Consider the following 17,800-nt stretch of genomic DNA (forward strand, 5'->3'; position numbering starts at 1 on the left):
CTAGACACATAAAATTAGCCACTGCACCTTCTCTTCATTTAGTAACAGTGCCTAATAACCTTGACATCGTATGATCTGGTCAGTACATATTGTCTTGACATGCATACATAACTGATAAGGCCATTAAGTTCATAAAGTCAATACCAGTTTTTCTAAGCTGGAAGGAGCTATGACTAGATCCATTTCCACCTGGAATGTAGTGTCAGTCTCTAAAGTGCATTCCACTTCAATTCTTGATGGAACATTAAGCAAGACTTAGGAGAAAAATCTCTAATACTACATCTAAAAATTCAAGCAACTAATCAGAATTAGAACTAGAATAGGATAAATTAGAATTAGCATAAAATCAGTCTCACTTAACAACAGCAACAAATCTCTAGACTTGACAGACCCATGAAAGTACATAATGTAATAAATAGACTGAAGAAGTGCTACACCTGCTTCATGTGGCATGAGTTAATCACTGACTAGACCAGAGTTCACGTCAACCATCAAAGCTGACTAGACAATTACATAAAGCCACTTCTCACAGCCTGAAACAAACATAGCTAACCCAGTGGACTGGAATCAAGACAGTGCAAATTCTAAGTAGAACAAAGAGTCTTGAGGAAGCTTATAAGATGACTTAGGACCCCAGAAGCACCATCTATTTCATGAGACATCCTGGAAAATGATCAGGCATATATTGCACCACTTCTCACATTCATCACCAACCTTCCCTCCCACCATTACCTTCCATTCCTTAAACCACCCACCACCACCAGGAACTCCTTATGTAGCCCCTTTCTTCTTCTTCTTTTTTTCCTCTATTTATCCAGATTCCTGCACACCCCTATTTCCATTCTGCATTGGCTAACTTAGTGTTGTATCCTCACTACAACGTTTATGGTTTCCTAGTTTCCTTTAGGGCAGAGGAAAATCACACATCTAATGTAGTACCTAAACCCGGCCAGGGCAATAACAAGAGATTTTGTTTGTTATAGGCATGTTTCACTCCTGGACTCAGAGTGGGTTGAGGAACAAAGGCCTCTTTCTTTAGTTAGCAATGTAGGTATCATATTAGGAAAAATGCTAATTTAATTTTTTTTTTGAATTTTGTTGTCAAGCTTTAATTGAATAAATAAACAAAAGCCCATTGTTGCATATGTCCTTTTTCTATTAAACCCTTTTTTAATGAAATTCTCCTTTCGTTATGTGTCATCTATTGGCTTCTGTTTCTGTATATGATCTAATCACACTAAATCCTCCTCCCTCAAGTGTTCAGAGTTATCCATTTAGTATGTTTTATACCTTATAGTGTAATTTTAATAATTCTGTCTTGGTTTTAGGCTGATGTGGTACATATTCTGCAAATTGATTTTTCCATAGAAGTTGTCTTGAAGTCCTTATCATGTACTTCATGCATTACTATAGTTAACAGAGCATCCCCATATAAGATCGCAATGCCCATGGATCAGTAAAGGGCCCAGACATGAACCATTCTGAAGACAGTTTCAGGGAACAGTGTCAGCTTTATTGCATGTGAGCAATGACTTATAGTGGAAGCCTATCGACTGTGCTTGGTTAGCACATTACCTCAGATTTGATAATAAGGGCTCATACCACCAGGGTCTTTCTAAGGAAGGAGTACATTAAAAGAGATGCAGAGAAGTCTCTGTTTAGCTTTGTACCCCATTTTTTAATTGAATGACTTCATTTGTTGCTGGTTAACTTCTTGAGTTCTTTGTATATTCTGGATATTAGCCCTCTGTCAGATATAGGGTTGGTGAAGATCCTTTCCCAGTCTGTAGGCTGTCGTTTTGTTCTGATGAGAGTGTCCTTTGCTTTATAGAAGTTTTTCAGTTTCGTGAGGTCCCACTTACTGATTGTTGCTCTTAGAGCCTGTGCTGTTGGTTTTCTTTTCAGGAAGTTGTCTCCTATGCCAATGAGGTCAAGGCCCTTCCCTACTTTTTCTTCTAACCGGTTTAGTGTGACTAGTTTTATGTTGAGGTCTTTGATCCACTCGGACTTTAGTTTTGTACAGGGTGATAAACATGGACCTATTTGAATTTTTCTACATGTAGATATCCAGTTAGATCAGCACCATTTGTTGAAGATGCTGTCTTTTTTTCCATTGTATTGTTTTGGCATCTTTGTCAGAAATCCGGTGTCTATAAGTGTGGGTTTATATCTGGGTTTTTTGTTTAATTCCCTTGATCTGCAAGTAGGTTTCTTTTTTTTAATTTATTTTTAAGTTATGTATCTACTTTACATATCATTCATAGCCTTCTCCCCCCTCTCCTCTGGTTCCTCCTTCAGACCTTCTTCACCTAATCCCTTCGCCCCCTTCTTGTCTTCAGAAAAGGTGAGCTCCACCTACCCTCCAACCCACCACAGCACATCAAGTTGCATCAGGACTGAGCTCCCTTTTATCCACTAAGACAGGCAAGACAGCCTGGCTAGGGCAAAGCTGGCCACAGATTCCATAGGCTCAACATACTAGGGAAGCCACAGGAAGATAAAAATGTCCATTGGTTACATGTGAGTAGGAGGCCTAGATCCAGTCCATACATGCTTTTGGGTTGGTGATTCCTTCTCTGTACGCAGCCATGGGTTTAGTTTAGTTGACTCTGTCTGTCTTCTTGCAGTGTTCTTGTCCCCTCCATGTCCTTCTATCCTTTCATCCCACTCTTCCACAGGACTCCTGGGGTTCCATCTGATAGTTGGCTGTGAGTTTCAACATTGTGTTTTGTGTGTAAGGTTTTTGCTTGCATATAAGTCTGAGCATCACATCAGTCGGTTTCTATGCCAGTACCATGCAGTTTTTATTACTGTTGCTCTATACTACAGCTTGAGATCAGGGATGGAGATACCTCCAGAAGGTCTTTTATTGTAGAGGATTGTTTTAGCAATTCTGAGTTTCTTGTTATTCCACATGATGTTCAGAATTTTTCTTTCAAGGTCTGTGTTGGTAATTTGATGGAAATTGCATTGACTCTGTAAATTGCTTTTGGTAATTAAGTAACATGCTCAATCTTCATTCAGAAAAGCAAATGGGATAGACATGGGAAGAGGGTGAAAGCAAGGAACAAGACAGGAGCCTACCAGAGAGGGACTCTGAAAGACTTTACCCAGCAGGTCATTAAAGCAGATGCTGAGGCTCATAGCCAAACTTTTGGCAGAGCAGGGACTCTTATGAAAGAATGGGGAGATAGAAAGTCCTGGAGGGGACAGAAGCTCCACAGAGAAAAAAAAATATGAACCAAAAAAATATGGGGCCAGGGGTCTTTTTTGAGACTGATACTCCAACCCAGGTCCATTAATGGAGATAATCTAGAACCCTTGCACAGATGTAGCCCATGGCATCTCAGTCTCCAAATGGGCTCCCTAGTAGGGGAACAGGGTTTGTATGTGACATGAACTCAGTGGCTGACTTTTTGATCACCTTCCTCTGAGTGGGGAGCAACCTTACCTGGCCACAGAAGAAGATAATGCAGCCAGTTGACCTGATAGGTTAGGGTCAGATAGAAGGGGAAGAGGATACCCCTTATCAGTGGACAGGGGAGGGATCATGAAGCAAAGAGGGAGGGATGGTGGGATTTGGAGGGGACGTGGGAGGAGGCTACAGCTGGGATACAATGTGAATAAACTGTAATAAATAAAAAAAATTAAAAAATGTTGTTGAGCGTGCAGTGCAGACTATTCCACAAGCAAGCTACCAGGCTACTTCACAGTACTTCAGAATTCAGTGTTCCAGCTTTTTGGCATACTCAGGAGCATGGTGTGCAATGCTTTTTATTGAGAAGTGCAGTGTGCCAAGTAGGCTGGCTACCAGTTCATGCCTGCATTTTCTCCTACAATGCTTATGAATTTCTGCACTGTATAACACATTATGGATAATTTCAATTCATATAATCAGTCCCTTAATTTAATAAGCATAAAGGTTGTTTTCATTGCTCTGTTCTTACAGTGTTTATGAAAATCTTAGTGTATGTAATTAAGGTTCTCTAAGATATATCCTAAGAATAAGAAATGCTGGATCATAATAAAAGTCCCTTTCAATTATCTTAATAAATATTACAAATTTGCATTTCTAAGTGGTTTTTTAAATTCAAAGACCATTAAAATATATAAATGTATAGGATTTGCTAATTAGTTTTAATATTTAATTTTGAAATTATTCAAGCCCCCAAACTATAATTTGTGAATAGCTAGAGGACAATAAGCCATTTTCTCTAGATCTAAGTTAATGTTTTCCATGCTTGTTTTATCTATCAACTTATCTATCTTTCTATCTATCTCTATGTCTATCTACTATCTATCTATCTATCTATCTATCTATCTATCTATCTATCTATCTATCTATCTATCTGTAACTATCATGACTCAATTTTGTGGTCCTGGGGGTGGAATCCAGTGCCCCTATCACGTTAAACACACATTCCTCTATATCCTTAGCCTGATGTCATGATTCTTGAACCTTAAATACTTTAGCAAATGCTTCCTAAAAGTAATGACAATCTAAAATATAAGCAATGTATCTTCATACGATATCTTATTACATGTATAAAATTAGCAGTAGTTACACCATTTAATATCCACTTCACATTAAAACTTACTGAGTTGTCACACAGTGTCATGTTAATGTTTTATTTTGACAACTGGGATTAAGTTAACTTTAATTGAAATTTTTATAAAGGTGTAATTGAAGTACCAAAAGAATTTATAGTTTAAAATTGGACCATATAGTGAAATGGTTCCTTTTGGTTTTGTTTTTGCTTGTTTGAGGCAAATTCTTACAGTACATTTTACCTCATACTAGCCTTAAACTCATGATCCTCCTGTATCAGTCTCCCTGGTACTAGAATTCCAAGTATATGGTACTACTATACATACCAACATTAAAATATATTCCATCACATTTTCATCATCCCATAGAAGAAATAGTAGATCTATTAGCAGTCACTCCTTAGGCTACCTTACCCTAAATCCCACTTGAAAACTGAGTAGAAAAATGACCAGATCTATTCCTATGTAGGATACAGTGTCAGTCATAACAAGTGATCCATTTCAAATCCTTAGAGAACACTAGGTAAAACTTGAAAACAAAAATCCTTACTACTATGTCCAATAATTCAAGCAATCTTCTAAACTGAGGCAAAGATTCACACGATAACCAAGCTGGACACTTGCTACATATGTGTAGGGGGCCTAGGTCTTTGTTTGTTGGTTCAGTTTCTGTGTGCCCGCATGAGTCCAGGTTATTTACTCTGTATGTGTTCTTGTTGTGGCCTTGACCTCTCTGGCTCCCTCAATCCTTCCTTCCACTCTTCCACAAAATGTCCTGAGCTCAGTCTAATGTTTGGCTGTGGGTTTCTGCATCTGTTTCCATCAGCTGCAGGATGAAGCCTCTCAGTAGACAGTTATGCTAGGGTCCTGTCTGCAAGTATAACAGAGTATCATTAATATTGATACTCTGAGACAGGATTGTCTCTCTCCCTTGTGGTGGGTCTCAAGTTGGGCTAGTCTTGATTGGTCATTCCCTCAATTTCTGCTCCATCTTCATCTCTACACTTCTTGTAGGCAAGAAAAATTTGGGGTTGAAAGTTTTACGGGTGGGTTGGTTTCCCCCTCCGTCCACTGAAAGTCCCGCCTGGCTACAAGAGATGCTAACTTCAGGCTCCTTAACCCTGCTACTAAGAGTCTCCTGGAAGCCTCTCCTGTCCCAGAGATGCTCCCCACAATGAGTTTCGTTCTCTCTTCCAGTTCTCTCCCATCCCTGTTCTCCCACACCTGATCCCTACCCCCAACACCCTCCCTATCTCCCCTCTCACCCAGTTCCCTCCATCCACCTACTTCTGGTGTCTCATTTTGTTTACTCTTCTGAGGGTGATTCAGCATCCTCTCTTGCCACCCCCCTCCCGGTTTCTTTGGGTGTGTGGATTGCATCATGGTTATCCTATACTTTGTAGCTAATATCTATTTATAAGTGAGTACATACCATGCATGTCTTTCTGGGTCTGGATTACCTCACTCAGAATTATCTTTTCTAGTTCCATCCATTTGCCTGAAAATTGCACGATGTCTTTGTTTTTAATAGCTGAGTAGTATTTCATTGTGTAAATGTACCAGTTTCTTTTTCCCTTCTTTGGGTGAGGACATCTGGCTTGTTTCCAGTTTCTGGTTATTACGAATAAAGCTACTATAAATTTAGTTGAGCAAATGTCCTTCTGGTAGGATGGAACATCTTTTGGATATATGCCCAAGGGTGGTATGGCTGGGTCATGAGGTAGAACTATTCCCAATTTTCTGAGAAACCTCCAGATTGATTTTTACAGTTTGCCCTCCCACTAGCAATGGAAGAGTGTTCCCCTTTCTTCACATCCTGGCCAGCATATGCAGTCCAGGATGTGAGCTTAGCCATTCTGATGGGTGTAAGATGGAATCTCAGAGTTGTTTTTATTTTATTTCCTTGATGACTAAGGATGTTGCGCGTTTCTTTAAGTGTTTCTCTGCCATTCGATATTCCTCTGTTGTAAACTCTGTTTAGCTCTGTACCCCATTTTTAATTGGGTTATTTGGTTTGTTGGCATCTAATTTCTTGATTCTTTATGTATTTTGAATATTAGCTCTCTGTCAGGTGTAGAGTTGGTGAAGATCCTTTCCCATTATGTAAGCTGGTGCTTTGCCCTATTGAGAGTGTCCTTTGCCTTACAGAAGCTTTTCAGTTTCATGAAGTTCCATTTGTTGATTGTTGATCTTGGAGCTTGTGCTGTTGGTGTTCTGTTCAGGAAGTTGTCTTCTGAGCCAATGAGTTCAAGGCTCTTCCCTATTTTCTCTTCTATGAAATTTAATGTGTCCAGTTTTATCTTGAGGCCTTTGACCCACTTAGACTTTAGTTTTGCACAGGGTATTAAATATAGATCTGTTTGAATTCTTCTGCATGTAGACATGCAGTTAGAGCAACACCATTTGTTGAAGATGCTTTCTTTTTTCTATTGTATGGTTTTAGTTTCTTTGTCAAAAATCAAGTGTCCATAAGTGTGTAGGTTTATTTCTGAGCCTTGATTCCATTTTATTTATCAACCTGTATGTTTAATTCTTAATTACTGAAAATAATTTTCCATGTTATTATGATGATGAACTTTTTCATGTGCTTTTGCATTTTTTTATATCATCTCCCTTGAAGATAGGTTATCAAGTATTTTCATAGTTTTAGGTTATGTTATTATTTTACAGTGAATTATATGTGTTACTCATGTATTTCTACCCAAATGTCTCTGTAACATATGATTTACAAATAATCAAATAATTTTCTCCTATTCTGTGGGTTATGATGTAATTTTCTTTATAATGCCCTCTGGCATAGAAAAGGGTTTTTTTTTTTAAAGTTTTATGAAATCACATTTGTTTTCTTTTAGCTGGTTGTAATTTTGAGAGGGAATGCATTAAATATATAGATTAATTTAAGGTATTGTGTCATCTTATTAATTAAAATCTAATTAATGAAGATGAATGTTTTGTTCGTAATTTTTTAAATTTTATTTATTTATTCATTTATACATTTATTATAATTTATTCATTTTCTATCATCTCTACAGAACCCACCGTCCCTCTTCTCCCCCTATGCCCTTTCCCTAGTACCCTGATAGGGGAAGACCTCCTCCCCTTTCCTCTGACCCTAGATTATCAAGTCTCATCAAGCCTGGCTGCACCATCTTCCTCTGTGGCCTGGCAAGGCTGAACCCCCTCCAGGGGAAGGTGATCCAAGACCAAGCCATTGAGTTCATGTCAGAGACAGATCCTGTCTCTGTTCTTACTATAGAATTCAAACAGATCCATATTTAATCCATATTCTTACTATATAACAAACTTGGAAACTGAGCAGCTTATGGGCTTCCTTTGAACAGGAGGTCTAGATCCTCACCACACATAATCTTTGGTTGGAGTATCATTCTCTGCAGGACACCCTGGGCCCAGGTATTTTGGCTTTGTTTTTCTCCTTGTGGAGTTCCTGTCCACTCCAGGTCTTTCTATCTTCCTCTTCTTCCATAAGGATTCCAGCACTCTGCCTAAAGTTTTGCTATGAGTCTCAGTATCTCCTTCGATTCACTGGTAGGTAGTGTTACAGAGATTCCCTGTGGAGGGCCCCTGTCCTGTTCCTTGTCTTCTCCTTCTACAGATGTCTATCCTGTTTGCTCTTCGGAATGAGGATTGAGCATCTTCCTTAAAGTCCTCTTTGTTGCTTAGCTTCTTTAGGACTATAGATTTCAGTATATTTATCCTATATTAAATGGTTAATATCCACTTATAGGTGAGTATATACCAGATGTGTCTTTCTGCTTCTGTGTTACCCCACTCCAGATGATCTTTGCTAGTTCCCACAATTTGCCTGCAAATTTCACACTTTCCTTGTTTTTAATTGCTGAGTAATATTCCACTGTGTAAATGTACTACACTTTCTGATCCATTCCTCCATCGAGGGACATCAGGAAAATGACACCCTACACAATAGCTCCAAATAACATAAAATAAATTGGTGTGACTCTAACCAAGCAAGTTAAAGACCTATATGAAAAAAGTTCAAATCTCTGAAGAAAGAAATTGAAGAAGATATCAGAAGATGGAATGCTTTCCCATGCTCATGGCTCAGTAGGATTAAATGGCTATGCTACCACAAGCAATCTACAGATTCAATGCAATTTCCATCAAAATACCAACACAATTTTTACAGACATTGAACATACAATTCTCAATTTCATATGGAAAAATAAAAGAAAAACCAGAATTGCAAAAACAATCCTGTACAATAACAGATCTTCTGGAAGTATCTCCATCCCTGATCTCAAGCTGTAGTATAGAGCAACAGTAATTAAAACTGCATGGTACTGGCATAGAAACAGACTGGTGGATCAATGGAATCAAATTGTAGACCCAGAAATAAACCCACACACCTATGGAAACTTAATATTTGACAAAGAAGCCAAAACTAAACAATGAAAAAAAGACAGCATCTTCAGCAAATGGTGCTGGTCTAACTGGATGTCTGCATGTAGAAAAGTGCCAATAGACCCATATTTATCACCCTGCATTAAGTTAAAGACCAAGTGGATTGAAGACAGACTTTTTCACATTCATTTTTTGAAAATTTCTTTTAACAACATTTTGTGGTTATTTTCCATTTCTTTTGGCTTAAGTTATTCAATGTATTTTATTATTTTTTTCATTCTATTTTAAATAGTAATTCTTTCAAGTTTTATATTAGAGTGTTTATTACCAATATAGTGAAATCTGCTTTTATTTTTTTTATATTTTTATTTTATTTTAATCACAGGTCATTCACTTGTATCCCAGCAGTAGCCCCCTCAGTCTTTCCATCCTAATCCCACCCTCCCTACCCTCTTCCAAGTCCACTGATAGGGGAGGTCCTCCTCCCCTTCCATCTGACCGTAGCTCATCAGGTATCTTCAGGACTGGCTGCATTGTCTTCCTTTGTGTCCTAGCAAGACTGCTCCTCCCTCAGGGAGGAGGGGGAGATGAACTTTTTTATGTTGATTTTGATTTTACAATCTTTCTGAAATGGCTTGTTTTTTCCACTGACTTTTAGTGTATTCCCTGGAGTGTTCATAGTATAAAACTGTGTCATCTCTCAATGTAGATGAAGTAGCACAACTTCCCCTTTACTGTGGATAGCTTTTGTTCTTCTGCCCCACTGCCCTGGATAGAACCTCCACTACTAAACTGGAAATGAGTGATAAGATCAGACACTCAGGTTTGCTTCTGAGCTTAAGGAAATTCATTCTGTCATTCATCATTACTTTAACTTTTTTCCCCCAGAGGTGTAGCTGTTTCTTGCCATATCTACTTTTTTAATGTATTCTAATCCTAAATGAATGTGGGAGTCTTATTGGATACTTTTTCCTGTTTCTGTTGAAATGACCATGTGGTGTTTTCCCTTTATTCTACTAAGGATGGTAGAATAGTAGAAGAAATGTTGATTTATGTTTGTGTGTTTAAATAAGCTTGTGTTCTGAAAATTAATAGCATGTGTTCACAGTTTATAGTCCATTTTATAAGCTTCTAAATTTTCTTGACATTTTTTTTTTTTACATTTGTATCTCTTAGGGGTCCTGGTATACAGGTTTCTTTTTAGTGATTTCTTTATCTGGTTTTCAGTATCACTGTAATATTTTCTTTACAGAATTAGTACCTTCAAAACCCTAGTACCAGAAAGAAGGAGACAACAAGATCACAAGTTCAAGTTCATTCTCAGTTATACAACCTGTTCAAATTCAGGCATGTGAGGGGGTCCTGCAGAGACTGATGTACCAACCAAGGACTGCACTGAGAGAACCCAGAAGCCCTGATAAGATGTACCTGATTGGAGCTCAGTCCCTATTTTAGTCACCAAGGAAGGGGAGAAGGAGCTGACTTTGTCATGAACTCAGTTGCCTGCTTGATCACTTGCCCCTGGCCATGCGGTCTTGCTTGACCACAGAGGAAGAGGATCCAGGCAGTCTAGATGAGACTTCATAAGCTATGGGCAGATAGCAGAGGAGGAGAACCATCCCCACTTTCAGTGGACTAAAGGAAAGGGATTGGGGGAAGGAGGAGTGAGGGTGGGACTGGGAGGATTTAAAGGAAGGAGCTTCAGTCAGGATATATAATGAAAAAAGTAAAAATAAATATTTTAAAAGAAAGGAGAAAAGAAAGAAAGAAAGAAAGAAAGAAAGAAAGAAAGAAAGAAAGAAAGAAAGAAAGAGAGAGAGAAAGAAAGGAAGGAAGGAAGGAAGGAAGGAAGGAAGGAAGGAAGGAAGAAAGAAAGAAAGAAAGAAAGAAAGAAAGAAAGAAAGAAAGAAAGAAAATGGGAAGAAATAGAAAGGGTCCTTTTCCTCATTTTGATAATTAATGAATGGTTAGTGCTTATTTTTTAACTATTCTGTAGACTAGGTCAGGGAAGTACCCTTGTCCTCCTTTGTAGGAAATATTTTGATTATTAATCTAATCTCTTTATATAAGCCTATACAGATTTTCTAGTTTTTTAGTCAGCTTTGTCAGCATTGAGTTTTGTTGTAACTCTTTAGTTTGTGTTATTATAGCTCAGTATTATCACCTTTTCCCTGTAACATCCACTTACACATTTAAATGGATTGTCAATTTCCTACATGCAGTGTATTGTGTAGTCAAGGTTTTCATTGATTTGAGATGCTGTTTATATAATAAATTTTTAAACACACATACTCAAAGTTTTTGTAATACTCCATTGATTTATTTTAATCTAGTCTTATACAAATATACTTAATTACTCATATGTACAATATGCTTTTACATCTGTGAGGAAATATGTTATCTATTTTTTAAGTGATCTTGGCTATGCGTGCACATTTATTTTTGTGTAAAATTTTAGAATCCACTTTCCAAATCTTGTGAAATATGTTTTGAGATTCGGACTCTCATTATGTTCATCTTATAAGATTGCTTCTGTGAGAATTTATAACCTCACTATAATGAGCCTTCTAGCCATAAACAGGTTCTTTCTTATGCTATTTAGTATATTATAGTTTTCTTCATAAAATTTTGATCATTTTTAGTAAAGGTTATTATCATATTCAGAGTTTGTCTTGGTATTTAAGTGACATTTTCAATTACAATTTCCAATTGATTATTTATAATGTACAGAAATTTACTAACATTGATATACAAACCTTATACACAATTACTTGTTGAGAATTTCATGAATTATGAGTTTTGATGTTTTTCTTTGTTTTAAAATCTAATTTCTTTCTCTTTTATTCCATTGATTAGAGCAGTAGTTAAAAATCACATGTTTCTTCTATTTCATTTTAATGAATGTGTTTTTGAAATAACTACCATTGAAGTATACTTGTTCTGTGTTTCTTTTAGATAAGTTTATCAAGATAAGACATTTCAAATTTACTAAAATGTTAGTTAAATCATCAAACTATGATCTGAGGACCATATTCCATCCTCATCAGAAAATTATACAGAGGTAGAAACTTCAGTTGAGTTGAGATGTGGAAAGATGGAAATCAAAATATGAAGCCAGATACCCATGAAATATTCTAGAAGAAACAGTTTTCTAGTGAGCTCTTTATATAATGCCCAAAATCTGTTTTGTGGGGAAGTAAGATTGGGCTTCCTGAAAAAACAAGAAGAAAAGAATGGCATGGTAGGATCTAAGCTTGGAAGAGAATACTCCTTCTATTGACTTTGTTTCTTCTCTTTGTTCAACAAGTAATTTGAGAACAGGAGAAGAGTAACTGTGATTTGTTTCACTTCCAACTCTCTACCACTATTCAGAAAAGTATCTTATTTCATCTACTACCTTGGGAGCAAAAATCCATTCTCTTGAGAGTGCCATCCTAATCATGTCAGCCTCTGACTATGGCTGCCTGGATTTTCTCTTTCTGTGCTTTTCTGCTTATTACACATGGCAGTTCCACACCTTGATACTTGAACAAAATTATTTTTTTAATTTTTATTTATTTATTATTTATTACCATGTATTGACTTTGTATTGTGGTTATAACCCCTGCCCTCATCTCCTCCTCTTCTCCCAGTTCTACTGATATGGGAGTCCCCTCCCCTTCTATCTGATCCTAGCCTATCAGGTCTTATTAGGACTGTCTGCATTGTCTTCCTCTATGGCCTGGTAAGACTGCACCCTCTAGGAGGAGGTGATCAAAGCCACTGAGTTCATGTCAGAGACAGTCCCAGCTCCCCTTACTAGGGAACTCACTTGGAGACTAAACTGCTTTCTCCAACCAAGGACCCTGCATGGAGAGGTCTTAGACCCCCTGCTCAGATGAACAAAATTCTTTTTTCTTACTCCAGTATCTAAAACCTTGTAGTGGAAACCAAATATCTAACAGTTAAGGTCTTCAAATGAATCTCTGGTCCCACATTTTTGCAAAATAATTAGGAAGAAATAGAATTGAAACATCAGCTCCTACAGGGCTAAATTATATCACTCCCTTTTTCCACATATGATATAAGCTGAACTGCATCATTTAATCTTTCTATCTTAATTTCTGTATGCCAAATAAAAATAATTGATTAATACAGATGTGTATGAAGTATTTAGCCATGGTCTAGATATGTTAAGTGCTTGTAAAATAATATTTATTAAAATGAGGTATGGAATGTACTTATCAGGAGCTTCAGAGAATGAGAGGGGAGAGTCACTATTATAATCTGTATAAACTTGTCTCCAGTGACTCATAATCATACCCATGATATGACTTGAACCCAACTCAAGAGAGCCATGATTTCTCAAAAAGACCCGCAGTAGCTTTTGTTTCTGGCACTGCCATCTCTTCTTGTAGCGAAGTGTAAAGACTCAAAAGTGAATATTCCTTGTAAAAGTAGTAACCTTTATTATTATTATCATATTTCATTTTTATTAATTACAATCTATTCCCATTGCATCCCACCTGCAAGCCCCTCCCTCCTTCCCCCTAATCCCACCCTCTATCTCCACTCAGGCCCCTCCCCCAGGCCTCCCCTCCTTCCATCTCATCCCAGTCCATCAGGTCTCATCAGGAGTGGCTGCACAGTCCTCTTCCGTGGCTCAGCAATGTTGCATTCCCACCCCACCCCCTCCGAGGCGGAGGTGATCAAAGAGCGGGCTAATTGGTCCATGTCAGAGACAGTCCCTTTCCCATCACCAGGAAACCCACTTGGACACTGAGCCGCCATGGGTCATATCCATGTGGGGATTCCAGGCCATCATCATAAATGGTCTATGGTTGGAGCACCAGTCCCAGAAAACACCCTTGTGTCGAGACCCCTTGGTTCTGTTGCTCTCCATGCGGAGCTTCTGTCCCCTCTACGTCCCTCTCTCTCTCCCTTTTACATAAGATTCCCTCACTCTGCCCAAAGTTTGGCTATGAGTTTCATCATCTGCTTTGATACTGTGCCGGGAAGAGTCTTTCAGAGGCCCTCTGTACTAGGCTCCTGTCCTGTTCCCCGTCCTCTCCCTCTTCCAATGTCCATCCTGAATGAAGATTGAACATCTCAACCAGAGTCCTCCTTCTTGATTGGCTTCTTTTGGTGTACATATTCTAGCATTTTTATCTTATATTATATGTCTAATATCCACTTATGAGTGAGTATATACCGTGTGTGTCTTTCGGCTTCTGGGTTACTTCACTCAGAATGATCATTTCTAGATCCCACCATTTGCCTGGAAATTACATGATTTCCTTGTTTTTAATTGCTGAGTAGTATTCCATTGTGTAAATGTATGCCCCTCAGTTGAGGAATGGATACAAAAGTAGTAACTTTTGAAACATCAAACAAAGCTCTAGGTCCCTCAACTCTGAGACACCTAGGAAATGATGAAATAAACCAGCTAAATCTTAAGAATGACTATTCAGTTTTGGAATGTATCCAGAATTAGTCTCATCTTCCCTGGATTTTATCGAGAAGGAAATGAGCACAATTCTGTAGTATTCTAAACTACAGGTACTTGCTAGATGTGTACCTTGAGCTATGTTCTAAACATCAGCTTCTTGATTGCTTAACGGGAAAACATTGCTTGCTACATGGAATTTTATCTCTGACACACTCCTACTTTGACCAAAATAGCTCCTCACTGTGTAGGAACACTTTTTTTTTTAATTTTCAGACAAAAGATGACACAGGAGTCATAACTTTCATTAGGACTTTGCGAGACAGAAAATCAGACAACTTTAAGCAATGATGATAATAGTTAATTGTGGTTGTTTATTGGGTACATAGTATATCAGAGAGAGCACTGCTAAATAGGTTACATGAACTGTATAATTTAGTCCTCACAACGAACTAAAGTATTGGTACTATTAAACTCATCTGTCTAAATTATGAAAAAAAAAAATGAAGTTCAAAGTGGTTAAATCTCATAGGGTTTAAAAATTTCTGTTGCTAGTGTGAAATTATTTTTGTGAGATTATTTTTCCTATTGTGTATCTTTTTTTTCCCCTATTGTATATCTTAACAGGTTATTGGCAATATATCTGAAAGCTATTGGGTTTTTTTAGGCTGTTAGTTTAATTCATTGTATTGGACTTTAATACTGGTTTTAATATTATAACATTATATCTAAAGATATAAGAATCTTTAGATTCTACATAGACTTATTGCTTATAAAAATTATTAATTTGTCTCTTTTCCTTTCAAATATTCTCTTATTTCTCTTAGCTTATTGCACTGAAAGGCCATCTCAGAGTTGCACAGTAAGTGGTAACAGTGGCCACTACCTGTCTGGCCCCTTGTTTTAATATTTTGTCAACAATTACTTATACCAACAATTACTGTTTATTGACTACTTCCTATTAAAAGCCATTTTCACAAGCAGCTTTATGTACTTTATGATTCACAGTAGTATTATGAGGAAGGTATTGTTATTCTTAGTTTTGCAAATGAAGAAAGTGTAGGTTGGAGATTTTAAAAATTAATTCATGGTAACACAAGAAATGAAGTAATCAATATTCAAATCTGACTCAAATAGCTTGTGGTCATTGCCAAAATTATCTTCTCAGAATTTTATAATGATTTGTTGAGGAAGTTTTCTTCTAATCCTTTCTGGATTTCTTAAAGGAATCATAGATAAGCATTAACTTTTGTCAAATGCTTATTCTGTATCTGTTGTGATGGTAATATGATTAGTTTCTTTTAATTTGGCATTGTAGTGACTTGTATTAATAAATTTATTCATGTCAAAATTACCCTTACATTTCTGGGATAAACCCTACTTTATTTAAATACATAGTTTTTTAAAAGATGGGATTGGGAAAGAGAAAATTTCCCATAATATTCTATTGTTTCCAAAAAACATTATTGTTGCATGAACATGATGTGTAATAACTTTGTTGAATAGTGCTCCTTTTCACCTTCATGAAGGTTCTAGAGAAAGACACTTGGATTTTCAGCCATTTGTTCTGCCTTCTCTTACTTTTCATATCACTTTGCTACCTATTTTTATGAGTGTTTATCTTCCTTGAGATATTTACTATACTTTCTGCCTCCTTCTTATTAGTACTTATTTGAGGTTGGACTTTTAAAAACAATTTTAGTTTCATGCATCAACTCTAATTTATTTGTTTTCTATTTCACCATTTTCTGTTTTTATCTTTTTTAATCTTTGCTGTACACTTTGCCTGGGTTTGTTTTATTGCTCTATTTATAACTCCTGGAGTAGATAGCTTACTTAATTTATTTTCCATATATTTTTATATCTTAATAAATGAATTCATGGCCATATGGCTTTTTGCTGATTGTGGCTTTGCCTGCATCTAAAAGGTTCTGATATACATAACTCTCATTATCATATTAATATAAAATGTCTCTTCATCTTAAGAGTTCTTCACTAGGGTATTTGTGTTTTAAATTCATAAATGGCTATTGGGATAGGCCTGTGTCAGCGGGGAGTGGCATCGTTTTTATTGCTGATTACTAATAGTATGTGAATCCTGCATGGCTGATTTCTGTGTTTGTATTCTCAAGCAGTACAAATGGTAAGAGTCCATTTTGTGTGTGTGTGTGTGTGTGTGTGTGTGTGTGTGTGTGTCGGAGGGATATGTGTGTGCTCATTAACTGAATTGAAGACAGTGTGAGTGGCATTGCATTTTGCATTCTGTAACCACCTAGCAGTGGACATTTGAAAATGTGGGAAGTGAAGCAGAGTGTCAGTGTGAAAAGGTCAGCTGCCTTGCTGGATGCCCTCCTTTATACAGCCTTTACCTGTGTTGGAAAGAGAGTGTTTGCTTTTTCATCCCTGTTTGCCAGGCATCATATGGACCATTTAGACCTAAAACCTGTGGCTAACTTTCAGATACCTCACTGTTTGTTTATGGTGATAGTCCATGGGTCATATTAATTGAGGCAGTAGAATCTTCAGTAAATTTTCTAGATAAAAAAATAATTACCCACAATAAAAGGGTCATAGCAATGATGTAGTCTATAGAGGGTAGGATTTCTGGAAGGCAATGTTTTTACTTTCCTGCTTTTTAAACGCATTGCCTCCATAACCAAAGAGATGATCAGTATATATTTTTGTATAGTCTCATATATTCATACATTCTTAGCCAAATTAAAAAAAAACAGACAAACAAGATGCATACATACCCAGCTTAATAGTTTAGATGAGTACATCATCTCCCTTTTTTCTATTTTTTTTTTTTTTGGTCTGAAAATAAGAAAATGTTCCTACATAATGAGAATCTATTTTGGTCAAAGTAGAAGCAGGAGGCATGCACTGTCACTGACTGCTTCATAACACAGAGCTCTGTACATTGAACTTTGGAGCTCAGCTGCCCTCTTATTTCGTTTGTATTTTCTCCATCCTCCAACTTCTATTGCCAGTCCGTCCATCGCTGCCTTATACACCCTGAGAATGGTGGCTTTTAATTTGTTTCCCAGATGAATAGGGCTGCTACTACCCCTTAACTGGAGCCCCAGAACTGTGTTTCATTTCGCCTGCAACCATTGTGTTTAATTGTCCTGCTTCCTTGACAACCTTTAATTGGACTTTTGGAGACTGAATATGGCTGTGGTTTCCTTCTTTTCTGTGTTACGAAAGTGAGGCCTAATAATGTGATGCTTTAACATCTCTGCCAGACAGTCCACTGCAATGGACGTGATTATCAGTTAGGTTTTTTTTTTCTTTTATGGTCAATTTTCTGCCCATGGAAACCATTACAATATGATGCCACATTAGATGAACAAACAAAGATGCTGACTCTCTGCTGAGATTGCATGGTGGTTGCACTCATCCACAGCTGCTATGAAAAGCCTATGTTCGCACAGCTGATTTTTGAAT

General features: G+C 37.2%; 1 protein-coding gene across 7 annotated transcripts in view; it reads left to right on the forward strand.

Moving 5' to 3' along the window:
- The window catches only part of Pak3 (p21 (RAC1) activated kinase 3), a 320,956-nt gene that overhangs the window by 129,117 nt on the left and 174,039 nt on the right, over window positions 1–17,800 (forward strand). The window contains exon 1 of one of the 7 annotated variants that reach the window (XM_060375419.1): window positions 15,198–15,215. The exons of the other annotated variants lie outside the window; for them this stretch is intronic. The gene's annotated coding sequence lies outside the window, so the exon portion shown is untranslated. Of the gene's footprint in view, window positions 1–15,197; window positions 15,216–17,800 lie in introns of those variants that run through there. 7 annotated transcript variants of the gene reach the window in all.

The sequence above is a fragment of the Meriones unguiculatus genome, chromosome X, assembly GCF_030254825.1.
Source record: "Meriones unguiculatus strain TT.TT164.6M chromosome X, Bangor_MerUng_6.1, whole genome shotgun sequence".
Lineage (NCBI taxonomy): Eukaryota > Metazoa > Chordata > Mammalia > Rodentia > Muridae > Meriones > Meriones unguiculatus.